The 15786-nt window shown below is 45.1% G+C and overlaps 1 protein-coding gene across 1 annotated transcript in view; it reads left to right on the forward strand.

The window, feature by feature from the left end:
- PPP6R1 (protein phosphatase 6 regulatory subunit 1) overlaps positions 1–15786 on the forward strand; it is a 3522349-nt gene that overhangs the window by 1856915 nt on the left and 1649648 nt on the right. The gene's annotated exons all lie outside the window — the stretch shown is intronic.

Here is a 15786-nt window from a genome sequence, read left to right on the forward strand (position 1 = left end):
AAGTAGGGCTTCAACCATTGTAATGCCTGTGTGTCAAGTGAGAATGACTTCAATATGTTGAGAAGTATTTGATGGTTAACCATATCAAAAGCTTTAGATAGGTCAATGAAGAGTGTAGAGGAGAGCATGTTATTGTTTTGTTTGTTTGTTTCTTTCGGCTTTTCCCGGTTAGGCGTCGCCACAGCGGAACTCCGGTCCGCTAATTATTGGCAGTAGATTTTGACGTGCTGGCTTGCCGGGCCTAACACACAACCTTCAACGAAGGAACGCCCATTCACGCATGTCGCCACACAGAAGACGCTCTAACTGAGAATCGAACGGGCAACGTCTGTGAGGTGACAACGCTACCGCAGCACCACCACTGCAGTATACAGAGCATGTTATTGTTACGATGTTTATTAATGCAGTCTGTAAAGGATAGGAGAGCAGTGGTGGTATTGTGGAATGGTCTAAAACCACGTTGAGAGTCCGCTAGAAGGTTATTTTGGAGAATGTGGTCAAGAAATTGTTGATGGATGCATTTTTCCATGATTTTGGCTAGTGGAGAGAGTAGGGCTATAGGCTGAACGTTAGAGAGTTCAGTTGAGTTACCACCCTTGTGAAGTGGGGATTATGTGAGAGATTTTCCAGAGAGAAGGAATGGAGCCTTCAGTTATGGTTCTGTTGATTAGGATAGAAATGGGATAGGCAAGAACTTTTGCAGCAATTTGAATGTATTCAGGTGGTAGGAGATCAGCTGAGGGAGTACAAGGTTTAAGTTTATGAAGTAGATTATAGATGAGGGATATAGGAATAGGTTTTAAGTGAAAGGTAGATGATATGGTTGTTAGGGAGGATGAGAGGGTAGAGTTAACAGGTGGTAAGGTGTTAGCTAGCGATTGGACAGTTTCAGTAAAAAAAGGTATTGAAAGCATCAGCAATCTGGTTTGGAGTGTTTAGAGAGAGACCTAATGGGGTTGGTGTTTTGGAGTGGCCTGGATGTAAAAGTTTATTTATGCCTGGCCAGAAGGCTTGGGGTTGATTGTGGTGCTTTTTCTGGAGTTTAAAGTAATAGTTTTTGTAATCCTGAACTATTGATTTTTTGGTGGCATTTCATAGCTGTCTAAAGTATATGGGTCTTTAGTGTTTCTTCATATGGTCCAGATTTTATTTCTTTGTAGGATTTGTTGTCTGGTTTCTTTAGTAAGCCATGGGGCTGCTTTGCTTCTAGTTCTTATAGAGCGTGAGGGGGCATGGAATTTGAGAATTTGTAAGAATTTGGAGTTAAAATAGGATACTGCTTTAAGTGGGAGGTGCCTTAAGGGTGACCAGTCACAGGCTTGAAGTTCTGCTTGAAAGTTTGCTGGATCAAAATTTTTTTTGTTGTGGGTGATTTTAAAGGTAGTTTGGTTTGGAATAAAGGATTTTTGTCTAGATATATAGGTAAGTGAATGGTCACTAATATCATCGGGAAGGATACCTACTTTATAAGAGAGAGGATGGCTGTTAATTAAGATCCAGTCTAAGGTACTTTCTTTGCAATTGGGTTTATGGATTCTGGTGGGGGTGGTAATTGTTTGGGAGAAGCCATAAAGGTTTATATGGGTTGTGGGTTTGAGTGGTACAGGCATTCCAGTCTATATTAAAGTCACCGTGTACAAAGGCTTCCTGTGGGAAGGATGTAGAAAGCCAGCAGAGTATACTTTCTAAGATGCTGATGTTATTGCCTGGGGTAGTTAGGATCATGTTATGTATATAGATTTAGTAGTATTGAGCTGGAGCTTGGAGATAAGAATTTCCACATTAGTATCTAGAGGTGGTTGTACTAGTAAAGAAGTGACCTGTAAATGAGATTTGTACAGTATTGCTGCCCCACCACCCTTTTTGGTAGTTCGGTTTAATCTCAAGATATTATAAGCAGGTGGGAGTATTTCATTGTTTTTTGTAACAGGCTTGAGCCAGGTTTCTGTTAAACATAAGATATCAAATGAGTGTGTATCTAGTAGCGCGTGTAGTTGGCTTACTTTATTGTTAACACTCCTTATATTGAAATGAGCTATGAGTAGAGAATTTGGTGTTATACAGGGAGTGAAGGGGTGAGAGGGATGTCTAAGGGTGTTGCTATTTGGTCCTGGGTTGTGATTTCCTATATTGTGGGAATGTACAATGGGCTACTTTGTGGTATTTAGGTGATAGGTTGAGGTGGATGTTATGTTAGCATGGCATTGGAAGTCAAGCTCATTTATTAGTAATGTTTGTTTTAGGGGTTGGTGAGATGTGGTATATTGTAGGTTTTCATAAAAGGTAAGGGTATAGGGTATGGAAAGAATAGATAGTAATGAAAGTAGGAGAGGTAGTTTTATAAATGTGAGTGTATGAATTAAGGGCATGGAGTAGGAGATAATAGAATGTAGTTAGGAATTAGGAGCTAGGTGTAGAGAGAGTGTGGAGTATAGAAATATCTAAGAGGTAATTGAGAGTAATTGTCAGTATGGGAGTGGGTGTGTAGATGGTAGGTCTGTAATGAGTTCTGTATAGCTATTGGTTAGGAAGAAGGGGGGTGTGGCTCTGTAAGTATAAGAGTAAGACCACTGGGGGTGGGTGGGAATTGGAGGTAGGGTAGGGGAGCAGAGTGAGCCTGCAGGGTGAACGGAGTGGGTTAGAGCAGGTAAGTGAGAGTCTACAGAGACAGAGATCCTGAGGCATATTAAGTATATCCAGGTAAGTAGAGTGTGGTAAAGCAGGTTGAGAGGTAGAGAATGTTGGTGGAGTAGAAGGAATAAAAGGTTATCAGAAAGGGGTCCTGAAAGACCAAGCAGGTCCCTTAGTACATGATAGGCGGTAGAGAGCTAGGAGGAATAGAAAGATAAAAATTAGGTGTTAAGACAACATTATTATTTGCTGTACTATAAAAGCAATCAGGGTAAGACACAGGTGTATTCAGTAAAAATACACTATTTAAGGATGCTATGCTCTCAATCTTAAGTTAGTATATTCAGATAGTTGCAGAGTCATAAAATAAGCAAGCAGTTTTATACAGTCAGAGCTGAGATTCTCTTTCAGTAACAATTCAAAGAGCAAATAAAATGTAATTCATACAAATCACTATTCTAACAAAGCACTACTAGATACTAATGTAATTACTCAGGATATATTGAACTAGTTCCACAGAATAGTGTGCAGATAGCAGCCACGATAAATGTATGTTTCTCCCACGGTGTCGAATGTTTGCCAGATTAAGTGAGCAGTCCTAGCTTACAGGACAGGTGCCAATTATGATATACCTATTTATGGTAAAAAATGTTCACTCAGCATCACGTATATGGCCAGGATGTTATACAAAGCCTTTCTGGGGGGGGGGGGGGGGGGTTGCTATTAGAATAAGCAGACCTATCTTGCTAGAAAGTTGCCAGCAGGAGTGCTAGGCAAGCACTTGTTGATTAAGGTCAGAAGGTAACTCGCCAATCATGAAAGCGTTTCTAATAAAAAAAAGTAAATTTATCCAACATTAGAGTGAGAACGACAACTCTGCATTGCTGTATAGCCAGAAAGGACTGACAAGCCTTGTCAGTGAGGATCGCTATTTGGAATAAACAGCATTCGCTTACAGGAACGCTTAATTAGGACAGGGTACACCATTCAGTTAGTTAGGAACTCGGATGGAAATAGTTGGTATCCGTATATTTAGGGTTACAAACCTTCATACATCAAGGTCAAAACTACACAACCAGGATAAAAAAGCTACAAGAAAAAGTGAAAATGCTGGCAGAAAACGCCTGGGCACAACCACCCTTGTCACTATCATATGTTCATTTATCAGTTAACTCTGTTACCTGATTGTTTCCAGCCCCCCTCTTAAGAGCAACTAACAGAGTCTCTACCCGCTTTGCTCCCCACACTGTCCCCTATTCCGTCCCGCCCCCAGTGGTTCCACCTTTATGACACTCACAAACCCCTCCCATCTTTCCAGTAGCCAACCACAGCACTAACCCAACACTACCTCCTCCATCTTCCCACTACTATCATACCTCCTCAACTAACATGTACAAGCATACCTTACCTATGCTCGCAGCATGCACTCTCCTTGCATATCTTACATCCTACCAAAGCTCCATCATTCCCCCACTCAACCACTACCACTGTACTACTACTCTCACCACCACTCATGTCTCACCCTCACTCATCTCCCCTCCCACCAACTCAAGAAACATCCCTATGCACCCCACACATATTCTACCAACTATATTACTCAAGCATAAAGCATCCGTACAGCTTTACACAGTAACCCTCCCACCATACCTATTACCCAAAGAGCACAATCATAAAGTTTCCCTTATAAACAAACACATTCAAAAACTGAGAAAACTAATAACCTCATGCATATCTAAACTAGCCCTAAGTGGAGATATCCACCCCAACCCTGGCCCTACCATCTCCAACCCAATCCTCATAATCAGACTAGAAACCACAACTTCTCCCATATTACAGCCAGTAGAAAGCCAAGTGACTTCCTTCTTCTAAACCTAAATATTAGAAGTATATCCAACAAAGTCCATGAACTCCATGCCACCATAGACTTGTACTCCCCAGATATAGTCATCCTGACAGAAACCTGGCTAAAACCTCACATTACCAGTGAGCAAATACTCCCCACAGGTTATGGCATACTAAGAGTAGACCGGCTAAACAAGAAAGGAGGCGGTGTAGCTATAATATTTAAACAGCATCTAAACATCCAGCTCTTAAAATCATCAGCTCCACAAATAGACAATGAAGAAATAATATACCAACCTCAAAATAAACCAAAACAAAACCATCAACATAATCTGATACTACTTCCCAGCTGGTCAAAACATCCCTCCACTAGAAAACCTCCTCAGCTGGTCTACCCACCATCTCCCCCAAGAAACTATCATTTTAGGTGATTTCAATATTGACTGGCAATCCTGTTCTGGCAACCATCCAACCCATCATGTAAACCTTCATGGCTTCACCCAACTAGTCCACTCGCCAACCAGGATAAATAAAAACTCCAGCAAGCACACTACCCTGGATGGGATACTAGTCAGTAAGAGCCCCCAGTCATATATAACAGGCTGCTTATCAGATAGTCTCAGTGATCACTCCCCAACATTCCTACTCAAAAAATACCTATACCAAGCTAAACCTGTCATCTACCGTCAAATACATAAAAAACTAAACTTTAACCCACTCACATCCGTCTCATCCCCTCAAAGAATGTAACTGGCATCCTCTAAAGTACCTCAGCCTTGATGACGCAGTTGAAGTTTTTAATACTACCTTCCTGAGCATCCTTAATTACCATGCCCCCATAAGACTTTCCAGAATCGAAGCACAACCCTCCCCATGGCTACAGAAAACCACCAAGTCAGAAATGAAAAACAGGGATAAAGCCTGGGAGCATTGGCGCAGAACCAAAACCCCCTCAACTAGACAGAAATTCCTAGAACTACGCAATAGAATCAAAAAGCTAATAAAACAGGACAAATTCTAATACTACCAGTCTGCCCTAGACTCCTCTCAACACAGCCCCAAACAATTCTGGTCCTCCATAAACTCCATCCTCCACCCAGGTAAAGTCAGTACCCCTCCTCCTAACATCCCTCACTCCTCAGAAAATATTGCTACCTCATTCAACACACACTTCACACAAACCATACTATCACTAGCTAAACAACACAACCCCCCTCCCCTCCAACCCACACCTTCAACTAGTAATCTCCCCACTGCCTTTTCTTTTTCTCCTGTACCTACCTCCAACATAAAAAAACTCTTAACTAAACTTAAGCCCACCAGATTAGCAGCAGACAACCTCCCAAGTGAATACCTACAAATCGCAGCTGATGCTCTAGCCTACCCAGTATCCATCTTGATTAACCGATCTCTGTCAGAAAGTTACGTTCCCACACTGTGGAAAGTATCAGATATAATTCCTCTCCACAGAACTAACCATTTACCGCCCCATAGCTATTCTCTCTCCACTCTCCAAAATACTAGAGAGATGCATACACTCTCAGGTCTCAGACTACCTCCTTACTAACAACCTCCTTTCCAATACTCAGCATGGTTTCCGACCAAACCATAGCACCACCACTACCTTACTCTCCTTTACTAACACTATCCTTCAGCATATAAACAATGGCTATCTCTCCTCTGCTACTTTCCTAGACCTATCTAAAGCATTTGACATGGTCCCACACAAACAACTTATCTCTGTCCTCAATAACCTATCCTTCTCACAACCGGTCACCAACTGGTTTCAGAGTTACCTGTCTGACCGCCAACAGTCCGTTGTATGGCAGAATGACATATCTCCCCAACTACCTGTCTCCATAGGGGTTCCCCAAGGATCCATCCTTGGACCCCTACTCTTCTCTGTTTTCACCAATAATCTAGCCGCTGCCACCAAACATGGCACACTCATACAATATGCAGATGACTCAACCATCATCTGCTCAGCCCAGTCCCTACCCAAACTGCAAAAAGTCACACAGGAAGCCTTTTCCTCTGTTGAAACTTGGTTATCCGATGCCCAATTAATACTCAACCCAAACAAAACTAAACTACTCATTTTCCAACCCACCAAACACACTCAAAACAACTCTCACTTTAACATCACAGCAAAAGACAACATCACTATATACCCAACTGAACACACCAAATTGCTAGGACTGGAAATAGACAATAAACTAAAATTTGACATTCACATATCCTTGACCATAAAAAAAGTCCACAATAAACTAGGAACACGCTATACAGAAATAAGCAACTTCTCACCAAAGTAGCAAAGATTTCAGTAGCAAATTCCCACCTTATCTCCACCCTAATTTATGCCTGTCCAGTATATACCAACCTAAGGCAATGCGATTTAAACAAGCTAGAGACCTGCTACAACAAAATCGCCAAATTCGCCACAGGGGCATCCTACAATAGTCACCACTCTCTCTCACTTGCTGAACTGGGCTGGCTTGAACTCCCTCACCTCCTTCAGTGGTATCAACTCTCACTTGCCCACAAACTAATCATCCACTAAATGTCCCATCCCTCCAGAATCTACTTCAACCCTATCGCACCACCAGACCACTAAGATCCAGCAACAAAAATCACTTGCAGATCACTAAAGCCAATAACTCTGCTGGTGAAGCACTATTCTCTTGCACCATAGCCAAATTATGGAACTCCCTTCCACCCACAATTACCTCCATACCATCATGCACCCACTTCAAAACTTTACTAAAAGCGCACCTAAAAACATGCTGGCTATGCCCCTGCAACTCCCACTTTAATATCACCCTCCCCATCCAACCACTCCCTTTCTTTCCACTCCACTAACTACCTTGAGTATAGCAAGCTCAGATGCTCATAAGCCAGTACTTATTATAGAGCAGGAACTTCTTCTTGTAACATTTGATGTTATGTGATCCTATCTCGCCTACATTCTGACTGATGGGTTCGGAGCCGATCCTCGGCTCCGACTCGGCACGCTTATGCCAAAGAACGAAGTCTCTTATTGGCTGAGCTTACTATATCCCAGGATGCACCACTACCAGTCCCCCAGATCTCGTTTGCCGCTAACAAGCAAAGACGTGGTCTCGAGCTTGGCTGAGCTAAGTGTTTTTTTCACTTACTTTCCTGTCAGGGATTTCCTAAAATTTCAACAAAAAGCTGTTTTAACGGCTATCTTGTGTTTTTGTGTATGAGTGGATATTTTTTGTAAAGGTTTTGTGTGGTGATTGCGTATTTTCTGACTAAGAGGTCCCCTTTGAGCTGAAAGGCCTTCCCCTGTCAGTCAGTTGTCATTCAAGTCCCGTTTTATTTTAGGGTTCTTGGATCCTTTTAGTTATTTTTCTATTGTGACAGTCTTTGTTTTAAAAAAAAAAAAAATTTTTCTGTGATAGTTAGTGTGTTTTGTTTTGCTGTTCACTAGATTGGTTGCCATAATGTCACAGGCTCCTAGGCCTTCAGGTTTTAAGAAGTGCACTAAGTGCAGTTTCAAAATGTCAATAACAGATGACCATTCTCTCTGTGTGTACTGTTTGGGCGCCAAACATTTGCAGGAGTCCTGTAGCGTGTGCCACGCGTTTTCCTCGAGGGTCCTCTAAGAGAGGAAAAATAAACTTATTTTAAAAGGCCTTATTAAACCCTCATTTGAAGAGGCATTAGCTTCCTCTCCTTCTCCTGCAAAGAAGAAAAGGGCGTCGGCTCCGACCAGCCCGTCGGAACCGACCGCCAAAAGACATAGGCAGGCTTCTCCTTCGGCTCCACGGACTTCGGAGCCGAGGGCGGAACGGTCTGCCTCGATGCCTCCAGCCTCAACTCCTCTGGGTTCGGAGCCGACGGCTGGGGCCTCGAGAGGCGGGTCACCTTCATCGGCTCCACTGATCTTGGAGCCGATGAAGGTTGTCCGCTCAGACACTTCCTCCTCGGCGCCGAAGCCCTCTTCGGCACCGATGGAAATTGGTTTGGACACTCCTTCGGCGCCGATAATTATCGAGTCGATTCGGAGCCGGTCCCCTAGTCCCTTGGAGCCGTTGGAGAGGCCTACTCGGACCCGTTCGGTCTCTTCCAGGTCATCAAGGATGTCAGATTTGGACATCGACAGGGTACTCCAAAGGCTTTTCCAGTCCCCAGTCTTTCAGAAATTTGTTTCGGCTCCGACCCAATTGGCTTCGGAGCCGATAGCCCATTCCATTGCCATTCCTCCTCCGACCGCTTCGGCTCCGTCGGAGCAGGTGCTGGTGGAGCCAGTGGAGATCCTAGGGTCGGCTCCGACCCTTACTCCAACCCCAGCCTTCGGGTCGGAGTTTAGCACACGGACTTCTTCGGCCGGGCCCGGGGGTGACGTTTCGGGACCAATGCAGTCGGTTCCAAGCCTCCCTCTCGGTGCTTCGGCCGCGGGACTTCCGTCTGCTATCATGGCTCCGGAGACTGGACCCTCCCAGGATTCTGGGGGTCCGGCCTTCAGAGCTATGAGGAGTGCCTTGGCCAAATCTTCTTTGGCCATCTCTACGGCTTTACCGGCACCTTCCCTGGGCATGGAGACTGGGACGTTGGCAGTTCCCCTGTCTCTAGGCAGCGGAGCCCCGGGGCCTGAGGTTACCCCCACTGGGGGTTCCCCTCCTCCTGAGGGTCTTTCGGAGTTGTCTTCGGAGGAGCCCCCAAGGAAGAGATCGTGCAAGAGGAAGCACGTAGACTCCCCCGATGAGTCTCTCACATCGGACAAAAAAAGTGCCAAAAGCAAACGCAAGATAAGGCAGCAAAAAAGAACCTCCAAGGAAATAGCGTATACAAAATTTATTAACCGCTTTCGTCAGCAAGACTTCATCAGGTTAATAAATTTTGTATACGCTATTTCCTTGGAGGTTCTTTTTTGCTGCCTTATCTTGGTTTTGGATTCTCTCACATCGGACACTGATCTTGATGATGTGGAGGGGTCCCCAAAGTCATCCTCGGATGATGTCTCATTTGCAGACATTCTAGAGATCCTCAAGCAACGAGGCGGCTGGAATTCCAAACCCCCCTCCGCTGATGAGTCGGTGTTCCTCAAGGCCTTCGGGGCTCAGCCCTCCGCCTCCTGGGTGTCTCCGCCCTTCGACGAGCTCCTGGATTTGGTTTGTCGGAGGGCGTGGGAACATCCAGATACTGTGGAACCAGTGCCTTCTCGCCCTAACAAATTTTTGTCTGCCCCACCCGAGAAGGAGTTCTTAACGAAAGGCGTGGCTGTAGATGCCATGGTGGTGGCATCTGCTACCCAACAGGACGTGGCAGAGGCTTCAACGTCCGTCCATCCTCCTAATAAGGAGTCTAGGAGCATGGACCGGTACGGGAAGCGCACCCTGAGTTCAGCGGCCTTTACTCTGAGGTCCCTGAATTATTTGGCACATTTCACCAGACTACAGAGGGATCTGGTCAAGGAGCTCTCAGACTCCCTCTCAGGTAACCTACCTGAGCAGCTAGCCCAGTCGGTTAGCTCTCAGTTGGCTACCCTTACCTCGATTTCTAACTTGTCCATGAAGCTCATTTCATATGCGGCCGAAGGGGCGGGCAGAGCGGCAGGCACAGGCGTGGCTCTACGAAGACAAGCCTGGCTCCGTTTGTGTTATTTCGCGGAGGCCTTCAAGTCTTCCTTTGCCGACGCTCCCTTTGATGGGTCCTCTTTGTTTGGACCCAAGGTAAAAGACACTCTTACCCGCTGTGAGCAGGAGGGAAAGACTTTATCTGCCGTAGGAGCACGATTTTCCACTCCCTTTCGGCCTTATCCCAAGGCTAAAAGAGGAGGGAAGATGTGGTTCCGCAAATCACAGAAATTCTTTCCTCAACAGCAGGAAGATTCCCCTTCCAGAGGCAGAGGAGGGGGAAATTTTTCTGGGAGACGCCGTCCCAGAGGCAGCAGAGGCCCCCGCAACACTGGAGACCGCGAGTCCTTTCGTGGCTCTTCAGCCTCCCACACTCCATGAGGGATTGCCCGGCTATGCTGCTCCGGAGCCAGTCGGGTGCCATTTTTCCAAGCACCTAAAAGCCTGGGAGTCTATTACTCAGGACAGCTGGGTGCTTCGGATTATTGCCGGAGGTTACACCATTCCCTTCACACGCCCACCCCCACCGTCCAAAAAAATCCTGGACCCACCACCCAGTCAAAGGGAAATTGCAGCCGTAGAAGCTTCAAAGCTGCTAGAAAAAGGAGTCATCCAACCGGTCCCCACAGACCAGATCGGATCCGGAAATTACTCAAGGTTCTTTTTAGTGCCAAAAAAGACAGGGGACCTGAGACCCATTTTGGATCTCAGCAAACTAAACCAGTCCGTTATGAAGTCCAAATTCCGAATGGTCACTTTACAATCCATTCTCCCATTGTTGGAGAAAGATGTTTGGATGTGCTCCATAGATCTCAAGGATGCGTATTATCACATACCGATACATCAGGCGTCCAGGAGGTATCTGCGCTTCAGCCTGGGAGACAGTCATTCCCAATTTTGTGCACTGCCCTTTGGTCTCACCACAGCCCCCAGGGTGTTCACCAAGTGTTTGGCAGTAGTGACTGCTCACCTGAGGAGTCTCGGATTCCAAGTGTTTCCCTATCTGGACGACTGGCTCCTGACTGCCACCACCAGGCATCTACTACTAGAGAACCTACAAGCCACCATCTCCCTGGGTGCTTCCCTGGGAATTACATTCAACTGGTCAAAGTCTGTCTTGCTGCCTTCTCAGCGCATAAGATTCATAGGAGCAGAGATAGACTCAAAATTAATGCGAATCTTCCTTCCTACCGAAAGGATACAAACATTACAAGATCAAGTCCGAGCCCTGCTTCTAAGATCCAAAGCCCCAGCCAGGATGGTCCTGCAACTTTTAGGTTCAATGTCTGCCACGGTTCTCCTAGTTCCTCTGGCAAGGTTGCACATGAGGATTCTCCAGTGGCTATTATCGACACAATGGTCTTTTCAGGATCTCCCCCTCAATCATCACATACTGATTACAGAAACGTGCAAACGGGACCTCCGCTGGTGGCTTCTGCCATCCAATCTGAATCAGGGAAGACCCTTTGTTATACCCCCTCCGGTGGCCACCTTGACAACAGATGCCTCCCAGACAGGGTGGGGGGGGGGGCATTGTCTGGGCAGGTCAGTTCAAGGTTCTTGGCTTCCAAACGAAACATTTCTCCATATCAATGTGTTGGAAATGAGGGCTGTACTTCTGTCCCTACATGCCCTCCACAAGTTTCTCCCTCAAGGCATTATCGCCATCCACACAGACAACATGTCGGTGGTCTGGTATCTAAACAAACAGGGAGGGACCAGATCTTATTCCCTTTGCAGAGAGGCCATGAGGGTGTGGGAATGGGCAGTGGCTACCAAGCGCTTCCTGGTAGCGACCCACATTCCAGGAAAATCCAATGTATTAGCAGACAGACTGAGCAGGACTATTCTCTCTCCTCACGAGTGGTCTCTGAACGAAACAGTAGCAGCTCAGATTTTCAAAAGGTGGGGGACTCCGTGCTGCGACCTGTTTGCAACACCACGAAACACGAAGTGCAAAAGGTTCTTTTCCTTGACCCCGCGTCAAGGGGAGACAGCTACGGATGCTCTAGTCCAACCTTGGCCAACAGGACTGCTTTATGCTTTCCCTCCGATTCCACTCCTCCCCAAAGTCATCCAGAAAGCTTCCCAATTGGGGTCCACAATGATTCTAATTGCCCCGTACTGGCCTTGTCAGGTATGGTTCCCCTACCTACGGAAATATACCCTGGACGGTCCTTGGTTCTTGGATCTAATTCCGGACCTTCTGGTTCATCAGTCGGGACAACAGCACCAGTCCCTTCACACTTTGAAATTAACAGCTTGGCTCCTCCTCTTCCGACTTTAGTCAGAAATCACACCTTGGACCCGGAAGTTATTCACATTTTATCTTCAGCCCACAAACCCACCACTAAGAAATTGTATCACAGTAAGTGGAAGAGGTTTGCTATCTGGGCTCAACTAAGAGGATTAGACCCTATTACTGCCCCGATACCAGAGGTCTTGAAATTTTTAACATCCTTGTTTAATCAAGGATCTTCAGTCTCTACTATTAAAGTCCAACTAGCAGCTATCTCCAAATTTCACGATTCCATAGACCCACCATTGATGAGCAGCAGATTATGTAAAACTTTCATGAAAGGTGCTGTGCTTTTAAGACCCCCAGTTTTCCATCCTGCGCCTCCGTGGGATCTTGATTTGGTACTTCGTGCCTTAACATCTTCCCCCTTTGAACCGGCTGCTACATGTGATTTGAAATATCTGTCTTGGAAAACTGCCTTCTTAATTGCAATTACCTCTGCAAGAAGAGTTTCAGAACTTCAAGCCCTATCTATCAAACCACCGTACTTGATTTTTCACAAGGATAGAGTATCACTTAGGCCTAATCCATCTTTTGTCCCAAAAGTTTGTTCCAATCTCTGTCTCCAACAGTCTTTAGAGCTACCAGTTTTCTTTCCAAAATTTTCAAACAAAGCGGAATACACCTTCCATACGTTGGATGTTCACAGGCAATTGCGCTTCTATCTAGATAGGACTCAACAAATTCGAAAAACAGATCAATTGTTTGTGTCCTTTTCAGATAATAAACTGGGTAAAACCATCACTAAAGCTACTATTGCCAAATGGATCAGAGATTGCATAACTCAGGCTTATTCCTCTTCAAATAAACAACTTACAACTTCTGTCAAAGCTCACTCTACTAGAGCTATGGCTACCTCTATTGCATTCCATTCCAAGCTCGCTATTTCTGAGATTTGTGCTGCGGCTACTTGGTCCAACCCGCACACTTTCATTTCCCACTATAACTTGGATGTGGCATCTAAAGGGCGAGCATCATTTGGTTCCACGGTACTCAGGAATGTTTTCCAGTGAGCCACCCAGGATTTAGGTGCTAGGGACGCTGTCCCATCAGTCAGAATGTAGGCGAGATAGGATCACATAACATCTTTTAGTTATGTACTCACCATAACTTCAGATGTTTGGGATCCATCTCGCCTACATTCCTAATGCCCACCCTCCTTCCCCCTGCCTTGGAGATCAGAAGAGATTGAACGGTTTGAGTTCTACTGTTTTATCTTGTATCATCTGTCAATGTTATATAAGCAGTGCATGCGTGTGTGCATGTATGCGGACAAACTAGATCTGGGGGACTGGTAGTGGTGCATCCTGGGATATAGTAAGCTCAGCCAATAAGAGACTTCGCTCTTTGGCATAAGCGTGCCGAGTCGGAGCCGAGGATCGGCTCCGAACCCATCAGTCAGAATGTAGGCGAGATGGATCCCAAACATCTGAAGTTATGGTGAGTACATAACTAAAAGTTAATGTCTGTTATGTACTTCACAGATAAAGATTCTAGTTGTCTGCTGATGTACTATATTCTTCATCTGTAAATATGTTGTAAGTAATTGCTATGTAAATTGTTAATCGCTATGTAATCCAATGTAACTACTGTCTGTTTATTTTAACTGTGGAGCTTTTCTCCCCGGGCCTCCGCTGAAAATGGACCTACGTCCAGTCGGACACTCCCGGTCAACAAATACAAATAAATAAATAAACCCTATTAGAAAAAAAAAACTGTTGCTTTCTCTGCTAGCAATATGAGGGCATGGAGATCACATTAAAATACAGCAGAGATACTTGTAGAAGCATGAAAATGCTGGCAGAAAAACGCCTGGGCAAAAACGCTATAGTAGAAACAGTAGCAGCATCTGCGAGTGATATGAGGGCATGGAGATCACATTAAATATGGTAGAAATACCTAAAGAGATTCAGTACTCGCTTCTGTAAGGCAACGCTTTACCTGGAATCCCATTTACAAACTTCAGAGGAACTAATAGTTGGCAGACACTACTGGAAGCAGAGCGGCATGTAAAAGTCCACGTGGGAGTTGCAGCAAATATCAAGTTAACTGTTTTGCACGTCCGTAACCCTCAAACACTTGGTTTCCCTACTAACACACATAAATCCTATACCTTTCTAATTAATTGTACACTTGGACTAGCAACATTCCACAATTGTCAGCATGGACAAGTAACACATTTTGTAAAATAAATGACATCAATAATGTCATTAAAAAGAAGTGCACATGACATTATCTTCTTTACGCGGTATAAGCGGCTAAGATCGATACCGTTCTGCTATTAGCAGAATGGACAGCTTACAACAGTTGTAATTCTTAAAAAGGAAACAAATATCCAGTTATAACACTTACAGTAGCACTAATCCTCTGGGACCAGGGACACAGCAGCCAGGGCAATTACGGGGATAATAAAGATGGCGCCACAAAGGGTTTCCCCACTATATGCCCTTAGGGCAGGATATGAGGTAGGAGGAGGAGGAGATCGAGAAAGAGTGGGCAGATAGATAGGGGAGGGGCAAAGAACCATATGGAGTGATCTAGGAGTAGTAGGTTACCCAGAAGTCCTACATAGGTGAGTATTGTTGGAAAAAGTGAAGTGGAAAGGCCTCAGTGGTAAGAGTGTGCAATAGAGTGAGGAAGTGGGGAAAAGAAGATACAGAGATGCAGTGGTCTAGGTAAGAGGGAAGACTTAGGAGGTCCTAGAGCAGGTAAGTGAGAGTCTACAGAGACCATCAGAGATCAGCAGATTCCTGAGGCATATTAAGTATATCCAGGTAAGTAGAGTGTGGTAAAGCAGGTGAGAGGTAGAGAATGTTGGTGGAGTAGAAGGAAGAAATAAGTATAGCTAGATAGTGGGAAGAGAAAAGGTAACAGCAGAGTGATACAGCAAGGAGATTAGCAACTAGTCAAGGGATGAGAGCTGAAAAAGTATTCAAAGATATTTGGGAAGGTGGAGAACGAGGTATAACCCTAGACTGGATTATGGTGCCACCTAGTGGGCAGAAAGTAGAATACAGCAATGGTATATGTATTGGAGATAGCTAGAAGAAGGAGTACAGATAAATGATACCAAGGGGAGAAGATAGCAGTTGCTATTGGGGTATAGAGGAGTATGGCTGCTGGTTTCCCTACTCGGTAGCTTAGTTACTCTTGGTACTAGGTAAGGTACAAATAAATAATTCAGCTTAATAGGTAGGTCCAAGGTGGAACATACTTTCTTAGTCCTTTTGGTAGCTGGGAACAAAAAAATGTGCTGGGGCAACAGGTTTCTTTGGCCAGACATTGGGATGGTTGAAAAAAATATCAGAAAGGGGTCCTGAAAGACCAAGCAGGTCCCTTAGTACAGGATAGGAGGTAGAGAGTTTCTTAGTCCTTTTGGTAGCTGGGAACAAAAACATGTGCTGGAGCAAC

This window comes from Protopterus annectens, chromosome 17.part0 (genome assembly GCF_019279795.1).
Source record: "Protopterus annectens isolate FY-2018-M chromosome 17.part0, PAN1.0, whole genome shotgun sequence".
Taxonomy (NCBI): domain Eukaryota; kingdom Metazoa; phylum Chordata; order Ceratodontiformes; family Protopteridae; genus Protopterus; species Protopterus annectens.